The 11,017-nt window shown below is 40.8% G+C and overlaps 1 non-coding gene across 1 annotated transcript; it reads right to left on the reverse strand.

The window, feature by feature from the left end:
* Positions 1 to 2,350: 2,350 nt before the first annotated feature.
* On the reverse strand, positions 2,351 to 2,456 carry LOC132638938 (small nucleolar RNA R71). The gene has a single exon (XR_009581993.1). It is a non-coding gene; the product is annotated as a small nucleolar RNA R71 (small nucleolar RNA).
* Between the last annotated feature and the right edge of the window lie 8,561 nt (positions 2,457 to 11,017).

Genomic DNA, 11,017 nt, shown 5'->3' on the forward strand with positions numbered 1-11,017 from the left:
ATTTTTATATGGTTTTATGAAATTATAAGAATGATGTTGCTAAAGTGTGAATTGTTGTTGTAGTTAGTTTATGAATTTGAAAGAAGAAAATGCGTTGTTGTAGCTTTTGTTGCATTTGTAGAGTTTCAGGTGGAATAGAGTTGGGTTGGATCGTTTCGAATGTTGTTCGGGTTACTAATGTTAGAATATGTTTCAAAATGATTGTTGATATGGTTGTTGATAAATTTGGCCGAGTTAAATTCTCGGGGGTGTTGTATTTACAGGGGAGATGCTGCCGAAATTTCTGTAGACAAGTGCTAGTTAGAATTGAATTTCTAAGTACTTGTAGCTAATGTTTAGTAATTAATAACGTTATTGTAGATCTTGGGGAGCCCGAGACTTGAGTCGGGATTTGTTTAGCGAGCGATCGAGGTATGTAAGGCCTAACCTTTTCTTCTTTGGCATGATCCTTATGAAATAGGTATATGATATATATACGTATGGTTTCGAAAAGATTCTTATTCTTAGAGCCACTAGGATGGCTAACGTTCTTGATTTCCATAAGCTGCTTCGTATGGTTTCAATGCGTGTCTATAATGTCTGAAGTTTGGCCAATATGTTTCCGAATGACATTCGAAAAATGAATGATTTGATTAAAGTCTTGAACTTTCAAATGCCAGCACGGTCGATTATTCCATCGAGTCTTTGACATACTTTGATACGTACATATGATTCCAAAAGTTCTATTTGATTTGATCCATAACGATATCCGAAAGATACTTGACATGATTACGACTTTGATTTTCCAAAACTGGCTTTTGAAAGGCCTCTAGAGCGTTCTGTATTTCAAACGCTCATAACATTCTCATACTAAGTCGGATTGACCCGAAGCTTGTTTTTGAGCCTTCAGGGGACGGTAAGTATACCTATCCATCGAGTCTTGATTTATGTGCATGTGGTTTCTCACTACTCTGCTCGTGCATACTACTATTATATCATTCGCCGGGTCCCGGGCCGGTTTTGTCATCGTGCGCACTATGTTATATTCGGCAGTATGATGTGTTACGGTTCCCGAGACCCTCGCCACAGGGCCGGGTACCTCTTACATACGGCGTTCTGATGTGTTATGGCATATGATGTGTTCTGATGTTGTGATATGTTATTATGATACGATATGTTCGGGATTGTACGGAGATTTGAAACCTTTTGGAGTATGATGTGTTGTGGCACCAGCGTCGGAGTGGCGACCACGTTCCTGAGCCCTATGCATGACTCTTATATTTGCATTATTTGTGTCTTAAAACGAGCTTCTTGGTATATTGATTTTTATACTCATTCTCCGTACTTGGTATTTCCGTTATGATTCTAAATAGTGTATTTCATGCTTTACATACTCAGTACCTATTTCGTACTGACCCCCTTTCTTCGGGGGCTGCGTTTCATGCCCGCAGGTGCAGACGTTCGTTCTGGTGTCCCGCCAGTGTAGGATACCTATTATGCTACTTTGGAGTGCTCCTTTGATCCGGAGCCCATACTTTTGGTACAGATATTTCGTTGTACATGTTTCTGTATATATATATGTATGACTATTTGGGGTACGGCGGGGCCCTGTCCCATCATATGTTTCTGTTTTTGTTTGTAGAGGCCTGTAGACATATATGTGGGTCATGGGTCATTATTGTTCGTTTATGTCTGTGATTTGTGTCTTAAGCGGTTCCGTTTGCTGTAATGGCCGAAAAGGCCCATATGTGTGGGTATGGATGTATATATTTGGGTGATGTGTTTTTCGCCAGCCTCGTCGGCTTCTTTATGATATTTTGCTATATATGACCCCTTAAGATGACATCTGATTCCAGTATCTGTATAGCTTAATGTATGTTGAATACAGATTAGTCCTTGATATATCGATTTGCTAAGTGAGTGTGTATGGGTGTCTAGCTAGGGCACTAGTCACGGCCCACGGGGTTGGGTCGTGACAATCCACTTGCACCAGAAGAGGACGAAGAGAAGAATATATTTGCGGAATAAATCAATGAGGCTGATTATGCTTCTGTTGTGGTCCCTCCTAGGACTGGAAATGCTACGTTCAGAATTGATAGTTCTATCTATCAGCTGCTGAAACTTGAAGTTTATTTCCGAAATTCTTTGGAGGATTGTCCACTTCGACATTTGAAGAACTTCTTGCACGTGTGTGCTCAATAATCCCAAGGTGTTGTTTCTGCTGATGCACTGCGGTTACGGGTCTTCAAATATTCCTTGGCTGGCCAAGCAAGGGAATGGTATGAAAAGCTTCCCAGCAATTCTATCCATACCTGGAGCGATTTAGCCAACACATTTCTGAAGAAGTGGTTCCCACCGAGCAAAAAGGCTGAACTTCGAGATAAGATCTTTGAGTTCAAACAGCTCCCGGGGGAACAATTATATTCGGCATGGGAGCGGTTCAAGTATTATCTAGCTCAATCTCTAACTCATGAGTTTCCGGATGCTATTCTCACGGAGAAATTCTACAAGGGCTTAGATACAATGAATCAGATTGCTGTCAATACTGCCGCAGGAGGATGCTTCATGGACAAGTAATTTATCGTTATCACCCGTTTTCTTGATAAACTCACCACCCACAATCAAGTTTGGCATTCAACTGATAGTGAGAGTCTCTCTTATGGTAGTCCATCACTAGCTGTTGTTGCAAAAGAAAACCATGAGAGAGATCATGCCTTTGCTCAATTGCAAACCACGGTGGATCTATTATCAAAGAAGTTGGCAGAAAAAGATGCACAAGGGGTAAATGTTGTTGAGGAGTTACCACCTCATCCACAGGGCATTTATCAAGTCCCTGAGGGGATGTACCAAGATGGGCAACAACAGTATGAAGATGTTAATTATATCAACAACTCACAAGGGGGCTATCAAAGGCAAAATTATAAAGGTCCGGGCCACCACCCATGGCAAAAGCCTCAACACCAATTTCAAGCGAACAATTATAGTAGAAATGATCAGGGAAATCCAAATCAAGGGAATTACAATAACAACAATTATGGCAACAAGAGCTCGAACCCCTACATTCCACCAAGGGGGCAAGCATCAAATTCCCAACAGTGGAGAGACAATTCAGCTAGCAACTCTGCTGGCAACACTGCTAATGATTCTGCGGAGCTGAAAAGTATGATGCAGAAAATGCTAATGAATCAAAACAAAACAGAGAGCATAATCAAGGGAATGTCCCAGGTTCAACTATCTCATTCAGCTTCCATTCAGAAGCTTGAATCGCAATTCAGAGACCTTTCCAGAGAAGTGCATACTCCTCAACGTGGACAACTACCAAGTGATACAGTTCCAAATCCGAAAGGTAATGGGGTAAACTCTGTGGAGCATGTAGCTGCTATTAGCACCCGAAATGGAAAAATACTTTAAGGTGCTGATAAAAAGGTGATTGATCTCGAGCCAATTATTGAAGAAGAAGCGCAACCTGGTATATCTGATGTTATTGTGGAGGAAGAAACAGAGGAGGAAGTCCCTATTATAGCTGAAGAGGAGCAGAATCTTGATAATCTCAAGGCACAAGCAGAAAAACAGGAAAAGGGGAAGGCAAAACTTTCTGGCGCTCTATGACCTTTGAGCCAATTGTTCAAATCTTCACCGCCCTTTCCTCAAAGGCTAGTGAGGAAAACAGAAGATGACAAGTGCTTGCGATTTTATGATCAAATCAATCAGCTGACGATGGACATTCTTTTCATGGACGTTGTCCAAGAAATGCCTGGGTTTGCTAAGTATTTGAAGGATCTCTTAACAAAGAAGAAGAATCCATTCAAACACGACACTGTGGGTATCACTCATCGCGTTAGTGCCATTATTTCCAAGACCACAGTGCAAAAATGGGAAGATCCTGGAGCATTCACCATTCCATGCACCATAGGGCAGCAGGATTTTGCTAAGGCTTTGTGTGATAACGGGGCTAGCATAAATCTTATGCCCCTTGAGATTTTTAAGAGATCAGGATTAGGGATGCCAAGGCCAACTACCATGAGGTTGCAGATGGCTGACACATCGATAAAAAGGCTAGTGGGGGTAGTTGATGATATGATTGTTCAAATCGGGGAATTCCTACTGCCGGTAGATTTCGTGATTCTTGACTGTGCTATTGATCAAGAAATTCCTATTATTCTGGGGAGACCTTTCCTTGCGACAGGGAGGGCTCTTATGGATTCCGAGAAGAATGAAATTAAGTTCCGGGTGAATGATGAGGAGGTGACTTTTCACGCCAGCAAGGGTATGAAATTACCTAGTCTTTATCAAAGTATTTCAATAATTAATTTTGTTGATGTGGTGGATGAAGCGATAGAATTCAAAATGGAGGAAGAATGCTTGGGTGAAGCATTCTCGGCCATCTTGGTGAACTTCGATGCAGAAGAAATGGAGGGATATATTGAGACAGTGAATTCACTCACCGGTCTGGGATCTTACTCTTATGAGCCCAAGAAATTATCTCTTGATCTAGAGAAACGAACAACTCCTCCAGCCAAACCATCAATTATTGAGCCACTGAAGTTGGAACTCAAGCAACTTCCATCCCATCTTAAGTATGAGTTTCTTGGAGAAAATGCCACACTCCCAGTTATTGTGTCATCACTTCTGAATGAGGGCCAAACTCAAAGACTCATCACAGTTTTGAGGAAGCATTTAAGAGCTTTGGGTTGGACTATTGCAGACATCCAGGGGATTCCCTCCGAAATTTGTGAGCACCGAATTCAGTTGGAGGAGTAAAGTTCACCAAGTGTTGAGCATCAGAGAAGATTAAATCCACCGAAGCAAGAGGTGGTAAAAAAAGAGATTATTAAGTGGCTAGATGCATGGGTGGTTTACCCGATTGCCAACAGTCCATGGATAAGTCCAGTCCAGTGTGTTTCAAAGAAATGGGGCATCACCGTTGTCCCTAACTCTAAAAATGAGTTGATTCCAACAAGAACTATCACCGGTTGGAGAGTGTGTATGGACTACCGGAAGCTGAACACTGTATCTTGCAAAGTTCATTTCCCTATGCCGTTTATTGATCAAATGCTTGATCGGCTAGCTGGAAGGTCTTATTATTGTTTCTTAGACGGGTACTCAGGTTACAACCAAATCAACATTGCATTGGAAGACCATGAAAAGACTACTTTCAGTTGTCCCTATGGGACATTCGCTTTCAGTCGAATGCCATTTGGTCTTTTCAATGCCCCAGATACTTTCCAACGATGCATGATGTCCATATTCTCTGACATGGTTGAAAACTTTCTTGAAGTCTTCATGGATGACTTCTCTGTGGTGGGAGATTCATTCGATGAATGTTTAGACCAGCTTGATCGGGTGCTACAAAGGTGTGAGGAGACAAATCTCGTTCTCAACTGGGAAAAGTGTCATTTTATGGTAAATGAGGGAATTGTCCTTGGACATAAGATTTCCGAAAGAGGGATTGAGGTTGATCAGGACAAAATCGATGTGATTTGGTAACTGGCATTGTTCCAGAAGATTTGAAGGCATATCAAAAGAAAAAAATCTTGAGAGATTGCCGACAGTATTATTGGGATAAGTCTTACTTATTCAGGACTTGTGCTGACAATATGATCAGAAGATGTGTGGCTGAATCTAAGGTGATGGATATTTTGAAGGCTTGTCATGATTTTTCGGTTGGTGGGCATCACAGTGGAAATAGAACTGCATCCAAGGTGCTAAAGTGTGTCTACTGTTGGCCAGCCATCTATCGTGATGCAAATATGTTAGCACGTTCTTGTGATAAATGCCAACGCCAGGGCACAATAGGTCGAAAGCATGAAACACCGATGAATTTTGTGTTTGAACTGGAGCTCTTTGATGTATGGGGCATTGATTTTATGGGGCCCTTCGTGAGCTCCTATGTCCTGAAATATATTCTTGTTGCGGTGGATTATGTCTCCAAGTGGGTAGAGGCGGTGGCCTTGCCTAACAATGATGATAGGAGAGTCAATGCCTTTCTAAAAAAGAACATTTTTACTAGATTTAGCACTCCTAGAGCTATTATTAGTGATGGTGGTTCTGATTTCTGCAATAAACCATTTACTGATCTTCTTGAAAAATATGGCGTGCATCACAGGGTTGCCACTCCCTATCATCCTCAGACGAGTGATCAGGTTGAAGTCTCCAACAGAGAGATAAAAAGCATCTTGGCAAAGACGATCAATGTGAATCGCACTGACTAGTCCAAAAAGTTGGATGATGCTCTATGGGAATATCGCACGGCGTTCAAAACGCCTATTGGGACTTCACCATATATGTTGGTATTTGAGAAGGCATGTCATTTGCCTATTGAACTTGAGCATAAGGACCTTTGGGCATTGAAGAAGCTGAACATGGATTGGCATAAAGCAACAAAGCTGAGGTTGTTTCAAATCAACGAGATGGATGAATTTAGGTACAATGCCTATGAAAGTGCAACACTGTACAAGGAAAAGATGAAATACTATCATGACTCGAAGATCCTCAAAAGGGATTTTCAGCCGATGGACTTGGTCTTGTTGTACAATTCGCGCCTAAAGTTCTTTCCGGGCAAGTTAAAGTCTCGATGGTCAGGTCCATTTGAAATAGCAAGTGTTTCCCCAAATGGAAGTGTCATTGAGGTGAAAACCGAAGATGGCACTCGAACTTTTAAAGTGAATACACAAAGAGTAAAGCATTACCATTGGTGTATTGATAATGGTAAGGTGGTTGATAGGTATCGTTTGAAATACGATTCCTGAACTGGAAATGGAGGTATCACGTCGAGCTGTGACGTTAAACCAAGCGTTGTGTGGGAGGCAACCCACATTTAATGCTTTATAAGTAGTTTGAATTTTGTATTCCCTTTGTTTTCTGTTATGTTTTAATGTTTGTTGATGTGTTGCAGAACCTAAGTGTTGAACCCATAAATTGCCAGGACAGCAGTTACACGACACATTCGACGGACCGTCGATCTGATCGATGAAACGTCGAATGCACCGTCGAGTGGATCGCCTGAAATATTGGTCACTGGAAATAATGGCAATTCGACGACAGGTTTGACGCTCCATCGAACTGATCGACGGTCAGATCGATGGGCGTTCTTCTCTCTTTTTCATATAAAAAAAGGGGGGGTGTTTACTCAACGGATCGTCGAATTAATCGACGCTTCGTCTTTTTACCATGACGGTTTAGAAATGTGGGTTTAAAACCCACGTCCGTTGCCCTGCTTCAAATTTTTTATATAAAATCTTTTTTTCTCTCTCTCTCTCTCTATCTCTCTCTCTCTCTCTCTCCACCTCTCCCCCTATCCATAACTGTTACCCCACCCACTTCCCCCTTTCCTTCCCCACCCCACCACCGCTACTTCCCCCCCCCCCCCCCCCCCGCCCCCGCCCTACTACTCTGTCCCTCTTTGTGTGTGCTTCTTCGGGTGTTTTTCCATTCTAAGAAGTTGAAATCATATTCATTCTATTTCAAGTATGTGACTTACTGGATTGGGTGCTCCCTTGTGTTGTTTGTTTTTACATTCCATGTCTTGTTTTGCATATTTTTTATTGTTTTCCTTGTTTTTGCATCATTTTATTTTGGCCTGGGATGCTCATATTTTTTGCTGGGGGTGGTTTGTTGGTTTGTTGTGGTTGTTGGGTCATTGATCTTTAGCCGAGTCGGAGGGAATTACGACAAACACATCTCATTCATGAGGTTGTTGTTGGTTTGCCCACCAACTCTTCAATGAAATGCCAAAGCATGGCATTGTGTGTCACGATTGCGTGGAGGGCATTACGACCTTCGAGTTGTTTTGCCCGCAAAATGTTTTCCCTAGTCTAACCCAAGCCAACATGGGGTGAACTCTGAGTAACCCAAAAATACGTGACGATTGGCATATCGGCCAAAGAAGTGTATCGGATCTGTCGTTTTAGCATGCGAAAACATTCGACGCTCAGTTCGACGGCCAGTTGATTCAATCGACGGACCGTCCTACTCAACGTCGAATGAGCCTTATCAAAAGTTCTTAACCAAAACAACATTGATAACGTCCAAATTCACCCTATTAATTAGAATGAGCACGGTCATATGCAAATATAATTTACCCAACTATGAGTCGGGTCGAATCCTACAGAGAACAATATATAGGCGATTAAGAAAAGTAGGAATTATCACCAATAATAGCTAAGCCAAACCATAGATAATATTTTGGTTTTGTTTGAGAGAAAATTATAACTAATGCAAAAATGTAAACTAACCTAGAAAGCAAGTAAAATGATCAATGGCCACAAGCATGGATATAAGGGAAACTACGCTCAAGTAACGATCCAATGTACTTCATGATTTACAAATAATGGTGATTTTATATTACTTAGCCTCGGATAATGACTCTAAATTAGATTCTTCCGAAGACTAACTAGACTACCTAATTGAATATCCCTAAAGCAATTAGGAGCATTAAGAACACCCGAATATGGCTACAAGTGGTGTCGCCTATCCCTAGGTCGATTTCCATTAGATGAGGGTTAACGCCCCAAATTCTTGTTAATTAATCTTTCTCAATCCTGAGTTTGCCTCTTCCAAGTTTAAATCGAAATAAATGGGCAAGTCTTAGGGTTAGCTACTCCCTTAAGAATCATTCAAAATGAGATTAATTAAAGAAACAATAACCCACTTCATTAGGAATAAAATCATTCAACACATAAGAAAAACAAGAGATTCAATCAAAACTTAAACAATATATACTTCCATAAACAATGTTCGAGTATTGAAATGAAATACTACACACATAAATATTCAATACAAAACAAGGAATTGAAGAAAGGATTAAGAAATATCTCATTAAAGTGCTTCCAATCTTCTCCTCCAATGGTGTTGGTGAAACCCTAGCCTCCAAAACTTGATGAAAAACTGCCAAAGATGTGTTTAGAAAACCCTAGTTGGCTTTTTATAGGAACTGGAATGGCAAAAATCGTCAAAGCCCAAGTTCTGGTCGAACTGGGCAGAAAATCCTTCTACGCGAACGCGCCACGTTTCTGCGCGAACGCGTGAAATCACGCTCTTCCTTAAGCGCGGTCGCGTGTCGTTCCTGCGCGAACACGTGTACTTAATAACGCGCGTGGGCGCGAACGCGTGGATTACCTGCGCGAACGCGCAGAGTAATTTTCCACGAAATTTTCCAGAATGTCCAATTGTTTCCAGTTTTGCAGCTTTTTTTGCTTGTTTTCCACACTTTGGCTCTAGGGACCCCGTATTACCTGAAACATACTAAAAAATCACGTAAAATAACATAGACTTGCTTAAAAACAAGTAAAACTTATAGCCGAAAAGCGTCGATTGTGGCGTAAAATCACGCCACATCAACACCCCCAACTTAAATTATTTGCTTGTCCTCAAGCAAGCCATACAAAACAACGACTCAATCTAACACCTAGATATCATTGAGTAACATTGTCTACATTGGTTTTGATTCTGAACTACCGGCATGCATGTTTTTCTTCCAAGGACTACCCCAATTTTCTATTTTAAAGCAATATACACAACTCAGGAACACTACGACTAACAATGAAGCTTCAATGCATGACATTACATTATCGAACATATTATAGTGCACACAAACGCTACTTTAGGCGGTCACTTTATTTTGTTCAATTCTCATCCTTATGCCCTCACATAGACCAAAGAATGTCCCAACACACATATATACGACAAGAATGGGACGAAGATGAAAGAGAAGAGAAAAACACTCAACATTCACAAAGAATTCATATCTACACATGCAAATACCATAGGCTTGCCCTTATTTTCTATGTTCTCATCCTAGGCTCGTTCGGTTGTGATCACATTAGGACTTGTTTCGGTTTGTAATGTAGGTTTAAGAGCGGGTCGGATAGTTTTTGTATATTAGTGACTCACCCTCCTTGAACACTACAACATCTTGTCACCATAATTTGCCTCTTTTCTTTCCACCTCTTTCTTTTCTTTCAAATTTTCGACCTCGATGTTGTTTTACTCCTAACCAACTTACAAATCTTTTTGTGTTACAATTTTCTGTTTTTTCTTTTTTCATATATATATATATATATACGCAACTGCCACATCGCATCTCCACTAGCAAACTCCACCACCCCCAACTTATGTTTTTAACATGTACTCCACATTTAATTCACCCCCAACTTAGGCATTTTGCCTCATCTAACTAGTAGCATCAAGGAGGGGAACGGGTGCGAAGATGGATTAATTGCACAAAGGGTAAGGTTTCATAATTGGCTAGCCAAGAAAAATGTCAAAAGGCTCAAAAAGGGAAACTAGGGGTATTTAAAACTTTTGGTAAGGCTTATTTAGGCAAAGTGACTATTTCAACAAAGAAAGCCTAAGATCATCTCACAACCAAACTAACTTTCGGATTTCATACAAGACCAACCAGGCAAGTTCTAGATTATACATGCATAAACGGAATCAAACTAACAGCTCACACACACATTGGCATAAGGATAATTATTTTTACACTTGTGACCTCCTAAGTAGTCATTTATCACACACAATACCCCAATAATAATAATGTCATATAAAGAATCAATCATGTTAATCAATGCGTTTTTCAAAATTTCGAGGGGTCTAAAATTTCCAACAAACCACAATACATGCCATTAGTTACCAAGTAGTACCAAATAAGACAAAATTACTCTACTCAACCTAAGTAACATCCTAAACATGCCAGTTTCAACAAAATAAAAACCCTCCTCAGGAAAAGAACTCTGGCAAAGAAAAGCCGAGGGGGCTCCTAAACACATATTTACGATACAACAATACCAAATAGCCACCCCCAACTAAAAAATTTGCAGTGTCCTCACTGCATCCCATAAGCATACAAAAAATAAAAAATTAAAAACAAGTAAAAATCCTAGGCATACCTACTAGCACTGAGTGCTATGGTCATCTCTGCTCACCCTCGGAACTGGAGCTGCTGGGCTCTGGCAGGACAAAATATTCCTCATTTTCCTCCTCTTCATGCTGTGCTCCGCATACACTCCTCAGAATACTCATCATTTTGTTCAAAAAC

Source organism: Lycium barbarum, chromosome 4 (genome assembly GCF_019175385.1).
Source record: "Lycium barbarum isolate Lr01 chromosome 4, ASM1917538v2, whole genome shotgun sequence".
NCBI classification, from domain to species: Eukaryota; Viridiplantae; Streptophyta; class Magnoliopsida; order Solanales; family Solanaceae; genus Lycium; species Lycium barbarum.